Source organism: Cherax quadricarinatus, chromosome 1 (assembly GCF_038502225.1).
Source record: "Cherax quadricarinatus isolate ZL_2023a chromosome 1, ASM3850222v1, whole genome shotgun sequence".
Taxonomy (NCBI): Eukaryota; Metazoa; Arthropoda; class Malacostraca; order Decapoda; family Parastacidae; genus Cherax; species Cherax quadricarinatus.
The window spans coordinates 57,294,808-57,319,054 of record NC_091292.1 but is presented as its reverse complement, the minus strand read 5'-3'; positions in this window follow the sequence as shown (position 1 = coordinate 57,319,054).

Genomic DNA, 24,247 nt, shown 5'->3' with positions numbered 1-24,247 from the left:
CTAGTTATGAACTGTTCTAGCCACAGTAATGACATCTTTATTGTAATTTCCTTCTGTCGTTATACCATGTCAAAAGCGATATAATTTTTTTTACGAAAACTTGCACTGGACTGTGTTGGCACGATACTGTTAATTATTTTCCATGTGTAACGCTTATGCCAAAAAACAATCACAATGCATTTCCTAAATGTTACTTTTTTAATCAGCTGAGCATAAAATACTGTACTGTATCGATTTTAAGGCCTGCATTGCGATGCACCACGATCGGAGAGATTATCTCAGTGCATCGATGGTATCACAGGTCTAATATGCACTCCCAGCTGTGGTGGAGCAGATTAAGCAACGCAACTCTCTGAGAGAAAATTAACTCTAATGCTAGGCTCGGGGACCCAGGTCTTGACAAACGGCAATTCTGGAAGCAACACCGTAATCAACATTCAAATGACACACCGCTGACTTGTCATCCTCACGCCTCAGACTATGTTCATAATGATAATAATAACTGAAATAAAAAATATATAGTATCCAGCCTTTTACGTGGTGGCGGTGGTAGTAGTAATAGTAGTAGTAATGGTGGTAGTAGTAGTGGTGGTGGTGGTGGTGGTGGTGGTGGTAGTAGTAGTGGTGGTGGTGGTAGTAGTAGTAGTAGTAGTGGCGGTAGTAGTGGTGGTAGTGGTGATGGTAGTGGTGATGGTAGTGGTGATGGTAGTAGTAGTAGTGGTGATAGTAGTGGTGGTAGTAGTGGTGGTAGTGATGGTAGTGGTGATGGTAGTAGTGGTGATGGTGGTGGTGATGGTAGTAGTGGTGATGGTGGTGGTAGTGGTGAAAGTAGTGGTGATAGTGGTGATAGTGGTGGTAGTGATGGTAGTGATGGTGGTAGTAGTGGTGGTGATAGTAGTAGTAGCAGTAGTAATAGTGGTGGTGGTTGTAGTGGTAGTGGTAGTACTGGCGCTGGTGGTGGTAGTGGCAGTAGTGGCGCTGGTGGTAGTGGTAGTAGTGGCGCTGGTGGTGGTAGTGGCAGTAGTAATAGCAGCAGCAGCAATAACATAAACAATAATTATCAAAACAGTAACTAATAATAAAATAATGATAATTATAATTATTATTACGTATTTAGGTTTGAATTTGGCTACACAGGCAGAACTACACATTTATACAATGAATGCAAAAAATATCCATTTGTTATATTCGTATTGAGGTGATCAATTATTATAACAGTCATGAGACATATTTATAAATTATTATAACAGTCATGAGACATATTTATAAATTATTATAACAGTCATGAGACATATTTATATTAAAGTCCAAGTTGTATAAATAAGATTTATACACACCTGTGTGTGTGACATTCACTCACTCAAGGTCCCTCCTTAGTTTTAACTGTAAATTGAATTGTACTATATCTGGCCTTGCCATTGTCAGGTCACTCCTTCAAAGCCTTTATAAATTAATAGGCGGTATCGATTTCTGACTACGTGCACTCAGATCTACAGTTATCAGTTAATAGTGTCTTCATCATCATCATTATGAGGAAAAGGAGGGAGTAGGTGAGTAAAAGTAGATATGAGGAGGAAGTTGTCTAAATTGGGTGCTGCTGCTGCTGCTGCTGCCGTCTTTTTTTTTTTTTTGGCTGACCGTCGGAAGATCGGTGGAGGAGGCGGAGAACAGGTTGATTGCTCAGCTGAATGGTTAGTTGATACTTGTCTCGTCTGCCGGATGGTTAAAACTAATTATTGAACAACGCACTCCATTGGTCCGTAGATTCCATGACTGACACTGTCGGATGGTCTGCAGACTTCTTGGCTAAAGCTGTCCGCTGGTCTGCAGACTTCGTGGCTAAAGCTGTCGACTGGTCTGCAAACTTCGTGGCTAAAGCTGTCGACTGGTCTGCAAACTTCGTGGCTAAAGCTGTCGGCTGGTCTGTAGACTTCGTGGCTAAAGCTGTCGGCTGGTCTGCAGACTCCATGACCGACGCTTCGGCTGGTCTGCTGACTTCGTGACTGACGCAGTCAGCTGGAATACTGATAATACCACCACTGAAAATCAAGGGTGCAATGAGTACCAGTTGCCATATATACCGTCTGCCTCACTCTTCTCTGTTAGTGTAACTTTGTAAATGGTCCAAGTCGGACCGAAACGTCGTCGTAAGCTTTTCTCTCTCCTATGTGCGGGTTATTTATGTATTGTTTCAGTCAGGGTATTGTTCCTTTTAGTTCAAGTGCCAAGATTTTTTCAACACCTTCCCTTCATAAATAAGGAAAATTAATGACGGATCCCTGGAACTGAATATATTCTTCAATCTGGTTCCTGATCAGTCGAGCTATGGTGCATGCGTTGGACTAGAAACCAGTCTCTCCTGATTCTATTATTGAAAATGAAGCAGTCAACTTTTCTGCTGACTCTGTAATTGATAACCTCGAGTGGTCTGCTGCCTCTGGTCAGCTCACTAAGTGATTAGCATTATTGACTTTTATGGTAGCTGGATTACTAATGATGAGACACATGGACAACAGTTAGGTATCTTTTTCTTCTCCAGTCGAGTACAGGAGACAGCAGAAATAGCAGAGATGTAAAGACGATGTTTAATCGGTCCATCAGTGATGGACCGATTACAAAACTGATTCACGTAGATTGCAACTGACCGTTTTGATTAATTCACAAACTTAGTGCTCACAACTAAAACGAATGCCTTACGAAGAAACACGCAAATAAAGACCTTTTACTTCTAAACAAATGAACGCAAGATACGGAAGTTGTTATTATTAGTAAAATAATAAACAATAATGTTTGAAACGAGAATATCGAGGCTCTACTCAATTCTGTCTTTATAAACTTTAATGAATTAAGAAAGATCAAAAAAGAACCGAGCCTAGTAGGCCTACCGCAGTCATCCTTGTCCTTAAATTTTTATATTTCATCACTTAATTTGACCTCTTAAACAAGGTTTTTTTTCCTGTTATACCACCCGCCTGAAGGTCTCCAGGATGACTGGATAATGAGCTTTGAAGTCTGTCGACTACACAAGGGTCATTAAGACTGCAGGTAACCTATTCACCACCAGTCGAGAATATTGAAAGCCTAAATATAAGGTATTACGCTGGGCATTGTAGAAAATGTGTGTATAAAAAAAAAGCTTAATAATGTCAGTGACGGGATTTGTTTTGAAGACGGACGCGTATTAGTCCTGAAGAGTAGCCAGGACAGGACAGGACAGGAGAGGTCTGAGAGACTCGTGACTAGAGAAAGACGTCATAAGACGTCGTGGTTTGGTGTTTGTGTAAGGGGGTGGTATTTTGGGTAAGTTTATGCCATAGGTTATTTAATAATTCTGTATGTACTCGTGTGATTTTTACCTGTAAAGCCCTAGTGTGCAGAGGCCTGTGTGTTGGAGAGTACATACAATGTTTTGCCGGCAGGATAAGAGGCCGGCAGATAGGTGAGAGGTGTCGGAGCCCCCTTGTTTTATGTAACTAATACCATTGTACTAGTGGGTTTATGTAATATATAGAGGGTAGGTTGCATATGTAAGTTTAGTATTATTGTAGCTATATTTATATAAAATTGAATTTAATTGCCCTTCCTGATAATTAATCTAAATATTGACCATTTACTTAATGCTATTTGTGAAGAAACAAGCTTGGCCCTAGGTTGGTGTATGTGGTCTAAATATGACTCACGAAATCGTTATGACACGATTGCAAACAAGCCATACCACGGGCGGGGATAGAACCCGCGATCAGAGAGTCTCAAAACTCCAGACGCGACGGTCTGGAGTTTTGAGACACTCTGATCGCGGGTTCTATCCCCACCCGTGGTATGGTTTGGTCTAAATATTTATATGTCCCTAGACAGGCTGTTACTCCGAGGCGCCAGTACATAGTTTTACGTAACTACGTTACGTAAGGTTGAAGCAAACTCTAAGTGTATATTCACAGAGAGATGTACACTTTTCACTGTTATTGTGGAGTCTACGTAGCTACATCGATATTCACTCACACACACACACACACACACACACACACACACACACACACACACAGGTAACAGGAATAATGAAAGCCAGGATGTGCCCATGGTTCACCCAAAGGTGCAGGGAGGCAAAAACCAAGTGTGCTAGGGAATGGAAGAAGTATAGAAGGCAAAGGACCCAGGAGAATAAGGAGAGCAGTCGTAGAGCCAGAAATGAATATGCACAGATAAGAAGGGAGGCCCAACGACAATATGAAAGCGACATAGCAGCGAAAGCCAAATCTGACCCGAAGCTGTTATACAGCCACATCAGGAGGAAAACAACAGTTAAGGACCAGGTAATCAGGCTAAGGAAGGAAGGAAGGAGGAGAGACAACAAGAAATGACCGTGAAGTATGTGAGGAACTCAACAAGAGATTCAAAGAAGTGTTCACAGAGGAGACAGAAGGGGATCCAGAAAGACGGAGAGGTGGGATACACCACCAAGTGCTGGACACAGTACACATAACCGAGGAAGAAGTGAAGAGGCTTCTGAGTGAGTTAGATACCTCAAAGGCAATGGGGGCGGATAACATCTCTCCATGGGTCCTGAGAGAGGGAGTAGAGGCGCTATGTGTACCCCTAACAACAACATTCAATACTTCTATCGAAACAGGGAGATTGCCTGAGGCATGGAAGACAGCAAATGTAGTCCCAATCTTTAAAAAAGGAGACAGACATGAAGTACTAAATTACAGACCAGTGTCACTGACATATATAGTATGCAAAATCATGGAAAAGATTATCAGAAGAGTGGTGGAACACCTAGAAAGGAATGATCTCATCAACAGCAGCCAACATGGTTTCAGGGACGGGAAATCCTGTGTCACAAACCTACTGGAGTTCTATGACATGGTGACAACAGTAAGACAAGAGAGAGAGGGGTGGCGGGATTGCATTTTCTTGGACTGCAAGAAGGTGCTTGACACAGTTCCACACAAGAGATTAGTGCAAAAACTGGAGGACCAAGCAGGGATAACAGGGAAGGCACTACAATGGATCAGGGAATCCTTGTCAGGCAGACAGCAGCGAGTCATGGTACGTGGCGAGGTGTCAGAGTGGGCGCCTGTGACCAGCGGGGTCCCACAGGGTCAGTCCTAGGACCAGTGCTGTTTCTGGTATTTGTGAACATGACGGAAGGACTAGACTCTGAAGTGTCCCTGTTTGCAGATGACGTGAAGTTGATGAGAAGAATTCATTCGATTGAAGACAGGCAGAACTACAAAGGGATCTGGACAGGCTGCAGACCTGGTTCAGCAATTGGCTCCTGGAGTTCAACCCCACCAAGAGCAAAGTCATAAAGATTGGGGAAGGGCAAAGAATACCGCAGACGGAGTACAGTCTAGGGGACCAGAGACTACAAATCTCACTCAAGGAAAAAGATCTTGGGGTGAGTATAACACCAGGCACATCTCCTGAAGTGCACATCAACCAAATAACTGCTGCAGCATATGGGCGCCTAGCAAACCCCAGAACAGAACTCCGACATATTAATAAGGAATCGTTCAGGACCCTGTACACCGTGTACGTTAGGCCCATATTGGAGTATGCGGCACCAGTTTGCAATCCACACCTAGCCAAGCACGTAAAGAAACTAGAGAAAGTGCAAAGGTTTGCAACAAGACTAGTCCCAGAGCTAAGGGGTATGTCCTACGAGGAGAGGTTAAGGGAAATCGACCTGACGACACTGGAGGACAGGAGAGATAGGGGGACATGATAACGACATACAAAATACTGAGAGGAATTGACAAGGTGGACAAAGACAGGATGTTCCACAGTTGGAAGTTTAAGACACAGATGAATCACAGGGATGTTAGGAAGTATCTCTTCAGCCACAGAGTAGTCAGGAAGTGGAATAGTGTGGGAAGCTATGTGATGGAGGCAGGATCCATACATAGCTTTAAGCAGAGGTATGATAAAGCTCACGGTTCAGGGAGAGTGACCTAGTAGCGACCAGTGAAGAGGCGGGGCCAGGAGCTAGGACTCGACCCCTGCAACCTGAACTGGTTGAGTGTACACACACATACAGTATTCTGCCCCCTGGCTCAATGTTCCTACTCTTGGTCTGTTGCTTTGGCACTGGTCCTGTGATCTTGCGATTGGTCCAGTGCTGTTGCTCTTGTGGTGTTGCCCCTGGTCTTGTGCTGTTGCCCATGGTCTTGTGCTGTTGCCCCTGGTCTTGTGCTGCTGCCCCTGGTCTTGTGCTGTTGCCCCTGGTCTTGTGCTGTTGCCCCTGGTCTTGTGCTGCTGCCCCTGGTCTTGTGCTGCTGCCCCTGGTCTTGTGCTGCTGCCCAGGGTCTTGTGCTGCTGCCCCTGGTCTTGTGCTGCTGTCCCTGGTCTTGTGCTGCTGCCCCTGGTCTTGTGCTGCTGCCCCTGGTCTTGTGCTGCTGCCCCTGTCTTGTGCTGCTGCCCCTGGTCTTGTGCTGCTGCCCCTGTCTTGTGCTGCTGCCCCTGGTCTTGTGCTGCTGCCCCTGGTCTTGTGCTGCTGCCCCTGGTTTTGTGCTGCTGCCCCTGGTCTTGTGCTGCTGCCCCTGGTCTTGTGCTGCTGCCCCTGTCTTGTGCTGTTGCCCCTGGTCTTGTGCTACTGCCCCTGGTCTTGTGCTGCTGCCCCTGCTGCACCTAGTCGTGTGGTACCTGCCGCCAGCAGTAGGTGCCGAGGAGTGGCAGACGCCCATCAGGTTCCCTGGTCACTCCTCGCCTGATGGCCGCAGGTCAGAGCGCGGCTCCCTCCCTCCCTCTCCTATCATCACTCTAATTACACTAATTACATTAATCCTCTCATGGCTCTCAACCGGTTTGCATGAGATTAGGAAAGGAATGTAAATCTTCACCTGGAACGCCATCGATTGTCATGCTATTAGTAATTACCTTCAGCTGGGTTGGGAAAATCCGTCATGGGAAGTGTCTTGGTGGCTTGTTTCCCAGTTGGCGTGATCACCACCTTGGCTTATTTTCCTGAATACACTGGCTTAACCCCATGAATTACATTGAACAGAGAAACTCATCCCTCGGAAATGTAGCAACTCAAAGCCATGAATACAGTACTGTGTTCCCATGGCTTATTTTCCCGAATATAGTGGCTTATTCCCATGAATATTACGCTGTAGTACCTTGAATAGAGCGGCTTGTTTCCAGGAATACATCACCTTAAAGCCATGAATTCAGTACTGTCTTCCCAGACAGGGCAGGTTTACCAGTGAATCACAGCGGTTTAACTCCGTGAATGTTGCGGTTTATTCCTGTGAATGCAACGGTTTAATTCCTTCATAACAGTGATTTATCGCTTGACTACAAAGTCTCAAGCTTTGATTAACAGTGAATACGTTCATGAATACGGAATTATATTTGAACAATAGTGGGCAAACTCCGCCAGCAACAGCGGGCAAACTCCGCCAACAACAGCGGGCAAACTCCGCCAACAACAGCGGGCAAACTCCGCCAACAACAGCGGGCAAACTCCGCCAACAACAGCGGGCAAACTCCGCCAACAACAGCGGGCAAACTCCGCCAACAACAGCGGGCAAACTCCGCCAACAACAGCGGGCAAACTCCGACAACAACAGCGGGCAAACTCCGCGAATAAACGTAGTATTAATATCCGTATTTGTTCTTATTGTAAATGTTGCAGAAGTAGTAGTCATGGAAGTGACTGTAATAGTGGTATAAAATGGTCGTTGAGATGACTGTCATCTCAGCTGGTGAACTAGTCTCACCAGTACCACAGATTCTCGTTCACATGGCTGTCATCTCAGCTGGTGAATTGGTCTCACCAGTACCACAGATTCTCGTTCACATGGCTGTCATCTCAGCTGGTGAATTGGTCTCACCAATACCACAGATTCTCGTTCACATGGCTGTCATCTCAGCTGGTGAATTGGTCTCACCAATACCACAGATTCTCGTTCACATGGCTGTCATCTCAGCTGGTGAACTAGTCTCACCAATACCACAGGGTCTTGCTTACATGGCTGTCATCTCAGCTGGTGAACTAGTCTCACCAGTAACATAGAAAGCTCAAAACTTTATACGTAGTGCAGTATAAGCAGTAAAATTCAATATTACCACAACACATCTATATTCTCTTCATTCATTTATGTTACTTTCTCGTCTACATTCCTTTCCCTAATACCTTAATCCTTTTCCTTCCTCCTCCACCTTACATTTTAACCTTTCTCTTCCTTTTGCATTCCTCTCATTTACATATCAACTTTTTCCCTTTCTTTTCCCTTACTCAATCTCCTTGCCTCTTCCTCCCCTTAACCATTTCCCTTCCTGCTTGTCTCTTCCTCTTTTGCTTCTCTTACTTTAAGATAATAAATGGCTTTAATGGATTCAAACATGAACGACTTCAAGTGCTGAATAATCACATCTCGAAACAATGGAATGAAACCTCGAGGCAGAAGATGCAAAACGAATGCATGCTAAGCTTTTGTTTGTTTTTTCCACACAGAATTACATCAGAATTTAATAAACTACCCGCTAATGGTTTGAGCACAAAGACAATACAGTCATTCAAGTACGAGCTGGACAAGCACCTTCCAAGTATAGAATTCAACTAGATATATAGCATTTAGTTGAATTCTATAGTTACTAGAGCCTTTACGAGGTACTAAATTAGTGTTCAGCAAGGTATAGGGGAGAAATGTTACCTTGGACATTCACGACCTCGCTGAACCTATCGCTGGAGCCTCGCTAAACCTACACGAAAGACCCATAAGGACTGTCGTATACTTATAACAGATGAAGGTAATTGAAGTCAACATATTCCTTATGTCTGTCTAGAGGATGCGTCAGGACAAATACTTGACAGCAAGACAACCTCGTTAATGATAGTTATAAACTTAGCACATCTGGTGGGAACCAGGACTAGAAACATTGTTTACACATTGGTCAATGTCAGTGGAATAACAGGAGTAATGGAATGTAAACAGTATTAAACAGTGGTAGTTTCAGCCCACGTCTTGCTTCCAGCTTCGTCTCTCCAGTCACCTTCCTGTTATTTTTCGATATGGTATATTTTTACCCTCCCTTTTTTTTCATGCCGACAGAGGCCTGAAGAGTGGAAGGTGGTGAGAGCGCTCTATCTTTTTCCATCTTCCGAAGTTACAAATAGATAGTTATTCTCTGCAGAGTGTTGACCAGACAACCTGGGTGTGGACCAGAAAGAGTTCTCTGCGGTCTTTCCCATGCACAGCCTAACTTTTCCTCTCTACCTTACTTCTTTCTCCTTTCTCACCCTCGTTTTCCCCTTCTTTTACCTCCTTCCTCTTTCCTTTCCCTTTCGTTTCCCTTTTCCCTTCCCTCCAGTGTGGGCCTATACGCTGTTGAGCACAATAACCCCCGAGTCAACGCCTCGCAGAAGTTATACAGACGATGATAGTATCGCTTCCTGGCCGCGGTGTCCATCTCTGTTTATATATCACCCTCCGCTCTCTATTTTTTTTCTCTCTCCAACGAGTTTCCAAGTTTCGCGAACATGATAGATGGAGGTAGGCAAAGTAACAAGCATGAAATTAAGCTGGTGATGAATGTGTGGGCAGAAATACGTCACTATAGACCTAGGGAGGCGTACCAGGTGAGGTCCAGGCGCCCGGGAAGTTATATAGGGGACTGTGTAGGTGTAGGGGAGGGAGGAGAAAGAGGGAGAGGGAGGAGGGAGAGGGAGGAGGGAGAGGGAGGAGGGAGAGGGAGGAGGAAGAGGGAGGAGGGAGAGGGAGGAGGAAGAGGGAGGAGGGAGAGGGAGGAGGAAGAGGGAGGAGGGAGAGGGAGGATGGAGAGGGAGGAGGGAGAGGGAGGAGGGAGAGGGAGGAGGGAGAGGGAGGAGGGAGAGGGAGGAAGGAGAGGGAGGAGGGAGAGGGAGGAAGGAGAGGGAGAAGGAGAGGAAGATTCTGTACGAGGCACAAGTACACTCACACCTTAAGTATGCCCCACTTTCTTGGTTTGCCTGCCCCCCCCCTCCCCCCATCATCTGCGACTGCTTGACAGAGTAGAGAACAGAGCAAGACGTCTCATCTCTCGTCTGGACCCATCCTGGATAGATCTGTCATTACAGCAGAGCCTTCAACACAGGAGGGATGTGGGTGGCCTTACTGTTATGTACAAGGCCAATATTGTCAAAGTACCACACTTGGATCCACTTCGAGGACAGCGTGAAACAAGCTTTTATGCCACAAGACGGGCAGAAAGCAGCAACTTCACTCTGGCTGTAACCTTCTCCAGAACATCACTCCATCTGAGATCATTTATACCCAGGATGACTCGAGTATGGAACACATTCGTACAGCATTGTGATGTCAACGAGATAAAGTCAGTTGATCAAATGAAAATGCTGGCCCACAGATGGCTCCAACTTCATCCTGTTCCCTACTTGTATGTTTCATAACAATAAAAATGCTTTCAAATGAGCTGATGTAGGTAACAGCTCTTAGCTTGTCAATAAAGTTAGGAATCCTTAACCTGTAAATAGCTTGTCAATAAAGTTAAAGATCCTTAACCTGTAAATAGCTTGTCAATAAAGTTAGAGATCTTTAATCTAGCCTTGTCAAACTTTGTATAAAAAAAAAAAAAAAGAGAGAAGGGGATAACGGGGAAAGAAATGCACGACTGAAAAGGGTCTTAGCCTAAGACGGAAATGCTAATTGACACCTGCCTTTTTTTTTTTAAACACATCGGCCGTTTCCTACCGAGGCATGGCGATCCGAAAAAGAAGAAACACTTTCATCATCACTCAATCCATCACTACCTTGCCGATAAATTAGACACATGTGCAACTCTTGGGTATCTTTATTGAGGAAACGTTTCGCCACACAGTGGCTTCATCAGTCCATACATAGGAGAAACTTGAAGAACAGGAGGAGAATGAGGTAATCAGTCCCTCAACCTTGAGTCGATGTGTTCAGTCCATCAATCTTGAGTAGAATACGGCAGATGAGCGGAGAAGCAGCTTATAAACCGTATGGCAGGAGAGGTGCAGCAGTCATAGGTGGTGTTCTTCAAGTTTCTCCTATGTATGGACTGATGAAGCCACTGTGTGGCGAAACGTTTCCTCAATAAAGATACCCAAGAGTTGCACATGTGTCTAATTTATCAACATGTCGGTTCTCTGAACCATTCATCCACTACCTTGCCAGAGGCGTCTCGATGCTACAGTTAATAAACTGCAACATATCTCCACACCTCCTTCAGAGTGCCGGCACTCCATTTCCCACTTCAAGGACCGACATCCGACTAACTGGCTTCAGTGAATCTCTTCATAAATACTACCATGCTCACACTCCAACAGCACGTCAAGTCATAAAAACCAGTGCCTCCACTCCACTCCTCTTCATAATATGCGAGTTATGGCATAACCTTTCATACTGTACCTTAAATGCAACTAGTGGACGGGGACAGGAAAAAAAAAATATACAAGTTCCATCTTAGGACACTTTTGAAAATGATGCAGAGTAAATGAGGACAAATTATTAATTTATCAGTATAAAAGTATTTTATTTATCAATATAAATGTATTTTATCAAGTTGCTGTGTCCAAGTCAGTCTAGAGTGAAGTCCAGTAACGCCCACAATTAAAGAATATTTCCTGGGCAAACAGAAAACTGTAATTTCACTGAAATTCGTACGTAAATTTAGTTGGACTTGCCTATCATGGGCCAGTAGGCCTGCTGCAGTGCTCCTTCTTATGTTCTTAAATCACACAAAATTTACGCACCTTAGTCCTTGTCAGTGTAATTTTTTTTTTTCAAGAACTCTTCGCATCTCATTAAAAATGAATTTCCGTTCTGGAGATACTCATATAAATTACAAGTGCAGTAACTCGTGAAAAAGCCTGCTGCGCAGACGATACGTCTCTCCACTAAATTGTTATAATTGGGGAAAGCTCCACACTCGTCGGGGTCATCCAGCCAATGGGGAACGAGAGGGAATCAGGTTCGATCCAATGGAATATCGAATCAGATAGGTTCACTTCCCTGGATCAAAACCCTGCCCTCCCCCCTCACCGGCTCCGATAAAAACTCCCGGGTGCTGAGCATGTCTTATTCGTCAACTTACTGTTGTTGTTTACCTTTGATGTAATTATACTTGTCTGACGTAGCAACACAATGGAGTCTTCGAACTGAGGATATCGTCTACAATTTCACTGCTAATATGGGGCCCACCATATGGGCACAACTTACTTCGTGGACCCTGCCCACCATTGACAATATCTTCACCTACTGCATTTTTTTTCACTGTTCCTGCATTAAAGGTGTTCGTCCTCTTGCCTTTGAATTATACTGAAAAAATCCAGCTGCTCTGGCGATGCGTCTCTCCAATAAAGATATCCAGGTGTTCCACCTAAGACTTGTTCAAAATTAGTGGGTTTTAACTTAGAGTTACTAACCCAGAATAACCCAAGATAACTTGTATAGTTTATTTCTTTAAGAGACCTTCCTGATACTGTGACCCACAACAGCCGGTTAACCATTTAATACCTGAAGCGAATGCTTTGCTAACCAGCCACATCTCTCACTCTGGTAGAGAAGTTCAGTGATCACTCAAGGTTCGAACTACAGACGAGTCAAGACCTACGCTTTTGCAATATGTATAATACCTTATTCATAACGAAAGCTTATTAATGGCTTTTAAAATTTGGTTATTTTTAAGCCATAATTCACATTAATTTACATATAATTTAAATTGAATACATTTTTCATTACAACTCAGTGTCTCAAGTGGAAATTCTGAGCAAAACAGAAATGGTATTTTTAATATTTAAAAGAAAAAGGTGGGAGTATCTGCCCATTATAATGGGATAATCGTATGATGTGTTGAGAAGTCGAGGTCAAAGGAAGGAGGAGGAGGGAAGGTCTGGTCAGGACGCCGGAAACCTGGTGATTTACATACGGCCATTTTTCCCTCCCGCCTGACTGGTATAATGACTCCAAGGTGCGTATATTACTCCCAGCTAGATTTATTTGTCAGTCATGACTACATATGCAATTTTCTAAGTCACTGATGGAGGAGGAAGGCTTTTCTTTATGTAAAATTGGATACATCGGCAATGTGCTGCCGGTCTTCTGTATGACGGTTACATAGTGGGAACACGAGCATGCTGTGTTTCCCGGTCACATTATATCACAACAGGTGAATTTCTTTGTGTTGTGATGTGTGTCTGGGCTGGGAGGTCACAGCATGGTAATGACGATAATATCAAGCCAGGTGGATCCAAGTTGGTAAGTGTGTGTGTATATGTATATATATATATATATATATATATATATATATATATATATATATATATATATATATATATATATATATATATATATATATATATATAGAGAGAGAGAGAGAGAGAGAGAGAATGTATATATAGAGAGAATGGAGCGAAACAGAATGACTTCAAGAGTGTATCAGTCTGTAGTGGAAGGAAGGCGGGGTAGGGGTCGGCCTAGGAAGGGTTGGAGGGAGGGGGTAAAGGAGGTTTTGTGTGCGAGGGGCTTGGACTTCCAGCAGGCATGCGTGAGCGTGTTTGATAGGAGTGAATGGAGACAAATGGTTTTTAATACTTGACGTGCTGTTGGAGTGTGAGCAAAGTAACATTTATGAAGGGATTCAGGGAAACCGGCAGGCCGGACTTGAGTCCTGGAGATGGGAAGTACAGTGCCTGCACTCTGAAGGAGGGGTGTTAATGTTGCAGTTTAAAAACTGTAGTGTAAAGCACCCTTCTGGCAAGACAGTGATGGAGTGAATGATGGTGAAAGTTTTTCTTTTTCGGGCCACCCTGCCTTGGTGGGAATCGGCCGGTGTGATAATAAAAATAAAAATAAAATAAAAATATATATATATATATATATATATATCGTGCCGAATATGTAAAACTGGTCAATTAGCAAGAACTCATTTAAAATTAAGTCCTTTCTAAAATTTTCTCCTAAACTTTTAGAGATATAAATTTTTTTTCATTAACGTTAATGTAAAAATTTTTAATTTTGCACCAGAAGAATCTTAGAAAACTTACCTAACCTTATTATAACAAGAACAATTTATTTTATCCTAACCCAATTTTTTAGATTTGTTTACAATAATTTAATACTAAACAAACACAGTGAAATATATTTTTTTCGTTAGGTTCAGAATGATTTTGGCGAAATTATTGCATACACAAATTTTAGCTTGTCCTATATGGCAAGATGAGCGTTGCTATTTAAGCCAAGATCGCAAGTTCTGCCTATTCGGCACGATATATATATATATATATATATATATATATATATATATATATATATATATAAGCATGCAAAACAACCACTCTGAAAGAATAGAGAAATTCCAAGCGCTTTCGTGACTACTCACATTATCAAGGAACTAGTTCCTTGATAATGTGAGTAGTCACGAAAGCGCTTGGAATTTCTCTATTCTTTCCGAGTGGTTGTTTTGCATATTCTGAAATCACCTGTTTACTGTGATCTTATTGCATATATATATATATATATATATATATATATATATATATATATATATATATATATATATATATATATATATATATATATATATATATATCAGAATCGTTGTCACGAAGTTTACGTTTATGACGTTTAAGATGTAAACTCGTTAAAATTCTAAAATCCAAAGTTTTCTGTGACTTCAGCTACAACTTCAAATTTTTCTGGACTCGTGTTCGACTGCGAGAATCAAAATGATTTCCAATAGTCGAGTGAGGTTGTCTGAGTAGAGGAGAAAATCGTCTGTACCACAGACACTTACGTTCACAGTCTCAAAATTTCAGAACCGGATGTAATATGCCAAATTAACCGAATATGATGACACATTTGTAGTGAATCATTGCTCGATAGTAAGTAATCAGTATGGACAATTATTATAATAATGTGGGAGCACTAAACCCGTAGAGTTATGCAGTGCCTGTGGGGGGGGGGAGGATGGAAGGTATTCAGGCTTCAGGGAACTAGAGCACAGATCCAATTCTCTAGAACATGAACCCCTCACTAACGTCAAGGAAGCTCCCTTGAGAGTTCAGTGTGGAGAAGAAAGAAGTTTGGGGATCAAAATAGCAATGAAACGACAATAAATGTAAAGCCTACGAGATGCAGAAACGAAGGGCAAAACAAAATAATTTGGAATAAATCGAAAACAAAGAACTGCAGAATAAATCCCAAGCAAAAATGAATGAATTTTAATATTCAATAGGTACAATCCACACATGGATAAAACTACAGCTGAAAGTTCACCAGGAGAAAGAAAAAAATTGCAGCAGGAGACTTCGACTACAAAGAGAGAAACTGGATGGACTACGATAGGTCGTAAAGAGCACCCGGTTTTCAAAACAGTTCCTCCCTGTGACGACCAGGTTCATCAACCCAACAAAGTTGAGTGAGAAATGGTAACACAACTTCAACAATCATTATTTACTGGACAAAATATGTTATCAGTATAAACTGTTGGAATCCATTTGGAAAAATTTGCTTATTTTCTACACAATTTAAATGAGTTGTAAGAGATAAATGGCCAATATCAATGACTGAAGAGCCAAGAAGGGCACTCGTAAAGATAAATTTTAAGCGACACTATATGCCTGAAACAGATAAAAGGGAAATATTCGAAGAACTACACAACTTCATGGAAAAAGAGTCATACTAAAAATAAATAAGACAAAACAATATGGGATGGTTCAGCAGTAGGAACTGGTAGCCTATGAGAAAAGGAAAAAAAAATATTTGGAAGTAGCCTAACCTATAACTAACCAGGCATACAAACAAGCCAGAAATTAACCAGATATAAAGACAAGCTAAACGTTAACAAGTCAAGCGTGAACAAGAACTAAGACGGGAGGAAAGAATAGCAAACGAGATGGTCAGAATCCATTTTTGTTCACAGTTGAAAAAATACTGTTAAATGCAAAAGGCAGATATTAAAAATTGACAATAAAATAGGTGAATCATATAATGAGAAGTGTAATGTATAAAACGATGTTACTGAGCTTGTAATGTAAGCGAGGAACCATCAACTAAGCATTAGTAAACAGTAATATTCCTACCTAGAGAGAACCAGTGACCTGATAACACTCCAAGTCACTCGTTCTCTCCTCTCAAGGTGTACTAACGGCTGTGTATTAGCAGTTCCCTTCAAAGCAGGCGAAACTATAAATATGGAAAATGCACAGAGAACCTTCACAGGTCGTATAAACTCTGTCGAGTATCTAAATTACAGGGAGCGCATGAACTCCCTCGAACTGTATTCCTTAGAACGTAGTCGAGAAAGTCACATGATAATCTACACATAGAAGATTCTGGGGAAATTGGTCCCAGACCTATACACCGAAACACTGCATATGAACGCAATAGATTTGGCAGAAATTCACTAAGTGTATAGGTATCATGACTCTTCAACATCTTCCTTCCATTCAAAAGGGGAATTACCCCTTGGCTGTCTTCAAGAGGGAACTCAACAGATTCCTCAGATCAGTTCCTGATCAGCCGAGTTGTGTTGCGTACGTTGAACTGCTGGCGGCTGGCACTAACAGCCTTAACGATCAGGCCAGCAACAAAACGCCTGATCTGGGACCGGACCGCGGAGGTGGTTATCCCCGGAAGCGACTATAGGTAAGCACATAAATAATCTCGAAAAAAAATCTTAGGAGGTTCGCTGTTAGACTGGTAGGTGGGCTGAGGAGAGGATACGAACGAAGACAATGAGGTAGAAATACAACCACTGTAGCGATGAACAATGGATATAATCACTAGTATAATCACGAATATAATCACGGATATAATCGGGAACATCAATATGGTGGACAAGGGCAAACTTTTTTTGACACATGAGGGACCAGGTGGCCACCTTCTCTAGTAATAGAAATAGTTTTCATTATAATTTAAAGCTAATGAAAAGCAGCGTTGACATTAAACCAGAACGTTGGTTTAACATTGTTTAGATTTAAGTGTCTTGTCCTTGGTTCCCGGATTTCTTTTTTACATCGTCAAAAATTACTTTTCGGTAACACTCTTTTGCATTTATTTGTAAGTGGTAAATATGGTAAATTCGTGTTAATGTACCAGAACTCGGCCTTAATCCATATAGGACACCTGGACAGGTCAGTTAATTGAGCCCATGATCGATTAACTGAGATGAGACACATATAAGAGTGAGAAGGGTTGAGTTTTACTGTACCTGATGTACTGAAGCAAATTCTTGCGTAGCTTTGATAAAACGTTGGATGGATAGGAGGCAGGAATGATTGATTTTGAGAAGGACGTGCCTTGTATGGACTAGTAGGCCTGCTGCAGTGCTCTTCCATTGTTTATACACGCCAATACTATCCTCCTCATCACGAACACAGGCGTAGACTAGTAGCTGCACACCTTCCCGTGGCACGATAACTAATTAGGAACGAGCAAAGAGGCAGCGTAGAGAATAAATGATTGTATTTCCTTCACTAAAATAAGCTGTTATTTACAGTGTATATACCCTAGGTACAGCATTTACAGCAATGTACACTGAGGTAAAAATGCAAGCACAAGACACGGTGAGAACTGTAGCGACCAGCAGTGAAGGCCGTTTCACGAGCGTTCCACGTTGTTTCACAGCTTCGTCGGGCTTCCTTGTGATTGTCTGCTTGAACCAAGGTACTGGTATAACGACAGGGGCGCCTGATCGTTAAAACCTTACCACCTGGTTGGGAGGCAGCCTATATGGGTGTGTGACATACACCGAATAAAATGGAACATACTTTTAGCATGCCACACTACTACTACTACTACTACTACTGCTATTCTTCTTCACCAAAACTGTTGTTTATATTTCAAACTTAACAATTTGTTTTATTGCTCTGTTTGTTTTATTATATTTTCACTTCTTATAGCTTTTTTCATTTGCGAATTTGATTTTTACGTTTACATCTCCCTTCGTCCTTCGCTAGTTGTCTTCTGATCACCCTTTATACTTTTGCCTACCTGACTTTCTCTTTCACTCATCTTCCTTTTAATATCTTTCATATCTCTAGCTTCCTTAACCCTATCCTTTCCCTCCCTCCCTCCCTCCTTCCCCCCTCTTTCTCTCTCTCTCACACACACACACACATCCACATAAAGCAAGTGTCTATCGACAAGTGCTTTTGACAGTCACTAACACCACAACAGACACATTCCTCAGCGAGCTGACATCAGCACCGCTGCGATAATGACTTGTTTATTATGCCGATCCTTCGACCGTGTTATGCAGGTCAGCGGAGGTGAGGGAGACGTAAATGCATTAACGAAAATGGAGAGAGAGAGAGAGAGAGAGAGAGAGAGAGAGAGAGAGAGAGAGAGAGAGAGAGAGAGAGAGAGTGTGTGTACTCACCTATTTGTGGTTGCAGGGGTCGAGTCCTAGCTCCTGGCCCCGCCTCTTCACCGGTTGCTACTAGGCCCTCTCTCTCCCCGCTCCATGAGCTTTATCAAACCTCGTCTTAAAACTGTGTATGGTTCCTGCCTCCACTACGTCATTTTCTAGGCTATTCCACTGCCTTACAACTCTATGACTGAAGAAATACTTCCTACTATCTCTCTGACTCATTTGTGTCTTCAACTTCCAATTGTGGCCTCTTGTTTCTGTGTTCCCTCCCTGGAACATCCTGTCCTTGTCCACCTTGTCTATTCCACGCAGTATTTTATATGTCGTTATCATGTCTCCCCTGACCCTCCTGTCCTCCAGTGTCGTCAGGCCGATTTCCCTTAATCTTTCTTCATAGGACATTCCCCTTAGCTTGTGTGTGTGTGTGTGTGTGTGTGTGTGTGTGTGTGTGTGTGTGTGTGTGTGTGTGTGTGTGTGTGTGTGTGTGTGTGTGTGTGTGTGTGTGTGCGCGCGCGCAACGTAAATCACAGGAGGCTGGAAGCAGTGAAGGAAGGCCTGACTGTCTAGAAGAGTTTGTAAGGGGTGAGAAACTTGCCTGCATACAGCTAACAGGGAAAAACAAACTTAAGAAGGGAGGTGGATAGAGGAACCATATGTAAGGACGGAAGGGAAGGCGAGAGGATGTTATTATGATGCAGATTGGGAGGAAGAGAGAGTAACAGCCAGAAGTGAAGGAAAAGTGGAGAGAAGGGACCAGGCAAAAAGAGAAAGATGTATATGCATGCTAATAGGGACAATGCAATAGGTAGTGTTGAGAATGAAGGAGGGAGAGACACGTAGGAAAATAAATGAGAGAAAGTAAGGGAAGAAGTGAAAGGAGAGAAAAAAAGGCTGCAGGAAGATTAGGTGGAGAGGAAGCAAAGATGGAGAGTGGAAGGGAAATTAGAAGTAATTGGAAGATAAGATGAATGAGAGGAAAAAAACGAGAAGGAAGAAGAAATGGAGATGAAACAAAAAGGCGAGGAGAGAGAAGAAAATAAGCAAAGAGGAGTAGAAAGAAAAAATGAAAGGAGATGAAAGACAAAAAAGGGAAAGACAAGAAGAAAATGAGGAAGACATTTAGGAAGAATACATGAACAGTAATAGGTGAAGAATATCAGGAGGAGGTGGAGGAGGAGGAAGAAGAGGAAGAGGAAGAAGAGGAGGAAGATGAGAGGAAGGAGTAATTCAAGACGGAGAGGGGGCAGCTACCGACAACGCGGCTGCAGTCTGACTTACGTTCCGACCGCAATTGCTAGTCGGGACTCCTGCATTGTTTATGGTTATTTATCGTTTGAATAATATTAAATCGGATCCATCCATCTTTTGGGGTCCTGGTGAGGATTTACGGTCATCCCTTCTATTGTTACGTTTAATTAGGTTGTTACTTTAACTTGTAATAGATTAAAGACATTTATTATGAAAGAGGTAAATACCTTCCATTGGTAGGGTATTGGTATTAAGTAGAAATGTTCCTCTGGTTGCAAATTTGGAATTTGGTACAAGACTGTACGTATTTACAATATTGTACGTATGTAGTACAGAATTAAATAGTCTTGGCTACCAATATTCTGCATGCTACTTAGTTAGATAACTTCTGTGACAAGCATATATTACTTGAGGATTGGCTGAGCGCATAATGCGGTATTGCATATGATATACCGCTGTGTAACTGACGAAAGTTGAGTTAAAAAACATTTTACATTATGCATTTAATATCATTCTGAAAGTTCGGATATAACTGGGAAATTTTATTCTGTGTTTCTTCTTGTTGCTCGAGAGAACAGTTGACTTAAACCACTTTCTTGTGGCCTTACTATCAACATCTCCCACAGTAAGTGGAAAGAACACACGTGTAAATTGTATCTAACGTATGCTAGGACAGCACATAGGAGAGAGGAGCGTACGACGACGTTTCGGTCCGACTTGAACCATTTACAAAGTCACATTAAAAGAAAAGAGGAGGAGGAGACAGTACATGTAGGCCAGCAGACAGGGACGGGACAAGAGAGGTAGTGGTAGTAGAGGTAGTGGTAGTAGTAGAGAGGTAGTGGTAGTAGTAGAGAGGTAGTGGTAGTAGTAGAGAGGAAGTGGTAGTAGTAGAGAGGAAGTGGTAGTAGTAGAGAGGTAGTGGCAGTAGTAGAGAGGTAGTGGCAGTAGTAGAGAGGTAGTGGCAGTAGTAGAGAGGTAGTGGCAGTAGTAGAGAGGTAGTGGCAGTAGTAGAGAGGTAGTGGCAGTAACAGTAGTAGTAGTAATATTAATAGTGGAGTTGGTCAAAACCCAAGAAAGAGGAGCACTGCAGGAGAGCTAGGGAGGCCAGTAAGGGTAGGAACAAGAACACAGAGGATGGCATCGATGGACATCGAACCACCCAGATGAGTATTGTAGATAATTGATTCAGAGAACCGACATGTTGATAAATTAGACATACGTGTGCAACACTTGGTGTGTCTTTGTGGAAACCTTAGTCACACAGTGTTAAGTAAAAGGACGCAAGTGCAACTAATGTGATATTTTGTTTTGGCAACGTTTCGCTCTCCATGAGCTTTGTCAAGCCGTAACGCTAATAGGACACAGTTGCACTTGTGCACTTTTTACCTACCATATTGTCGGTAATTCTACCAACATTAATGTCCTGTTACTCAGCATTAATACAGCCACACAGTGGCTTCGTCAGTCCAATACAAAGATGAATGTTGATGATCGGAAAGAGTTTAAGGTGTTATATTAGACTGATGAAGCCACTGGCTGACGAAACGTTTCCACATTAAAGATACCTAAGTATTGTACACGTGTTTAACTTATCCCCCAGATGAGCCAGAGGCTCGCAAGAACGATCCTTTATCGATATTAGTAAAGAACATAGAACAAGCTAGGGAGAGATGTGAAGGTATTTGCCCTCGAGGGATAAGAATAACTTTTTCAGTGAAGCAGTAACCCCTGACACACGTATACATGCATATATACCGTACACACTTAATATGTGGGAAGGTAAACAGCGACGGGACACAAACATAGCTCTGCGCGTAAATTTACATAAGGTTCCAAAGCCAAAAAACAAATAGGAATGTTAAAAAGGGGGAACAAAATGAGAAATGGAAAGAGAAAAATTCATCTGACAGGAATTCTGAGGCGAGGAGGACTGGTAGATGCTACTGGATCTCTTAACTGAAGGATAAAGAAGTATAATGAGCAAGGAGATAGAATCCAAAACGAAACTTATGTGGGAAAAGGCAGAGAGGAGGGAGAAGGAGGCAGAGAGAGAGAGATAGAGAGAGAGAGAGAGATGCGTGCTGACAGGGAAAGTAACAAGTGTGCGAGTCACTGAATGTATACTGGGCAGTGCCATCACAAAACAGGATTGGGAACATGAAAGTAATATAATCTTAAAGACTTAATGAAACCACGAACTGCGAAGAAAACTATATAGGAAGCAGAGAAGTTGTTTTAAACGAGTGAACGAAGCAGGAAGGAAGAAATCTCTGATTTTGCAACTGCTAGAACAAGGAGAGATAAAAGCGAAGGAAAAAAATGAAGATGAGAGAGAAAAAGTAACAGGATATATTAACAGCTGCAGGAAAAAAATGAGATGGCACTTTTTTCAGTGTGGGTTTGTAATTAGAATCATCATACTTCGTTATTTTTTTTATCGTTACTTTGCATCATATTTATTGAATAGTAAAAATAAAATTAAATATCGGGTGATTAGGTAAGTCGGATATGCCAATTCTAAACAAACATTGAAATTACGAGGAGAGAAAAGAAGCAAAGATATGGTAGGAGGATAATAAAGTACAGAAAATAGCAGTCAACAAGGGACACGACGTAAAGGCAGAAACTACCCAGAGGGACAAACATCAACAAACCAGCAACCCACAATCCCTTTTACCCTCTACTTCGCCAGTTCATTCTCATTCCCCAATACGTAACCCTCTTACTTCCTCTATTTCATTCCACTACCCCATTGCATTCCCCCTCTCCCTGCTAAGGCTCTTTCACCTCTCACTGCCCTAACAACCAAAATCCAGGAGTAATGATCAACAATCTGCCGGAGACTTGCAGAACCAGGCATCTTCCCTATCATTCCACTGCATTGTTTTAAACCTCTCACATTCCCGTCTCTTTTACATTTCTTACTTTCTATCACTCCATTCTTCCTTCTCTTGGTCATTACTTACCTTCCATCCTTCAACTACCCCTCCCCCTCTTCTGCTTGTTCTTATCCCTTTTATTTCCTCTCCTTCCATTTGTTATCCCCATCTGCTAATCCCATTTGTTTTCCCCATCATTATCACATTCAACTACAACACTATCTCCTTTCTCTCTCCCCCCCCTTTATACACAACATAAACAATTCCCCCTCTCTCTCCCACTCACCCTCCCATCAGAATTGAATCCCAATACCATACACAGAAGCAGAACCAGAAGTCCAAGAATATAGATGATTGGATTAGTGTGTCGTATGTGAACGCATTTGAAATCACATATGACTTTCACATATCTCAGATCTCGCAGCGATGAAACTCTTTGGAATTATATTGAGTACATTATTCCCAGGAAGATATACACTATTAAATGCGAAATGGCACTAATGGTAGGCACCAAGCCTTTTGATGAGTTGAGAATCCTAAGCATCAACGATTTCAGTTATTACAATAACATCACAATTTACATTTTAGTAAGTATTTCAGAGAGAAAGTAAGACCAACACAAACTTTCTATCATTTGGGATTTCAACTACAGGGATATAGGTTAGGAGAACGAGACCAGCACGGAGTTGGAAACATGGAGACAGACTCCTGGTGGCAGCAATGGAAATTTTCACTACCCGATATGGTAAAGAAATCTAAATAATAGAAAAATGGGTAGAACCAGGACGGCTGGACCTATTTCAGTTTTTTTTTACCTCCAATTAATTGGACAAAAGAGTAATGGATATAGTATGAGAAGGCACAATACCGTGACTGGAACAATACACAAATAACCCGCACAGAAGATAATAAAACTTATGGTCCAAGTCGGACTGTAATGTCGTCCTAAGTTTCATTCTCTATGTGCGGGTTATTTGTGTATAGACGATAAACTGCCACTAGGAGCCGGTGACAATGCTAGGTTTTGAATCTTTGACAGAATTGGGCCTGGACGATGAGAAAGAAAGAGCAAAGTATCCATCAAATGATTCTAGAGAGCCTAGCCAGAAAGTTTAAGGTCACAAAAATGTTCCTACCAATTAATTAAGAGTAGAAATGTGAAGGAGCTCTTGTCTTAACCAGAGATGCCAAACGAAGCATGGAACAACGCAACTCATAAAAAAAAACAGAGTACAAAGGATGGCAGAGGAGGGAAATAGCAGAATAACTTTGAACGAGTATACTAGGATATGAAGGGAAGTAGAGCAACAGTTTAAGAATGACATATCACTGACGGCAAAATCAGAACAGAAATTGCTTCACAGCCTTAAAGAAAAACGACTGGAAAAGATTTAGTAGAAAGGCTGAAGGATGAAGGAGCACTCACTGATTACGACAACAGTATGGAAGAAACTGAGCATTAGTTTCAAGGAGGTATTCACTGAGGTGAAAGAAGTGTTGACCAAGAGGATCCGAACAGCATCAGCACATCACCAGAGGATATAACGACACTGGACACTGCATAAACCAGGGGATCTGACAACATATATAAGTATTGAAAGAAGGAACAGAAGTATTGTGTGAACTTTTAAGGAAGATCTACATGTTCCTAAATACTGGACTATTAACGGGCAGCTCCAAATGTTGTCCCACTAAACAAGCAGGACGAGAGACAAGAGGCACTTAGGCCAACAACACTGATATATTCGGCTCAAAGTTTTGGAAAAGAAAACAGGGCG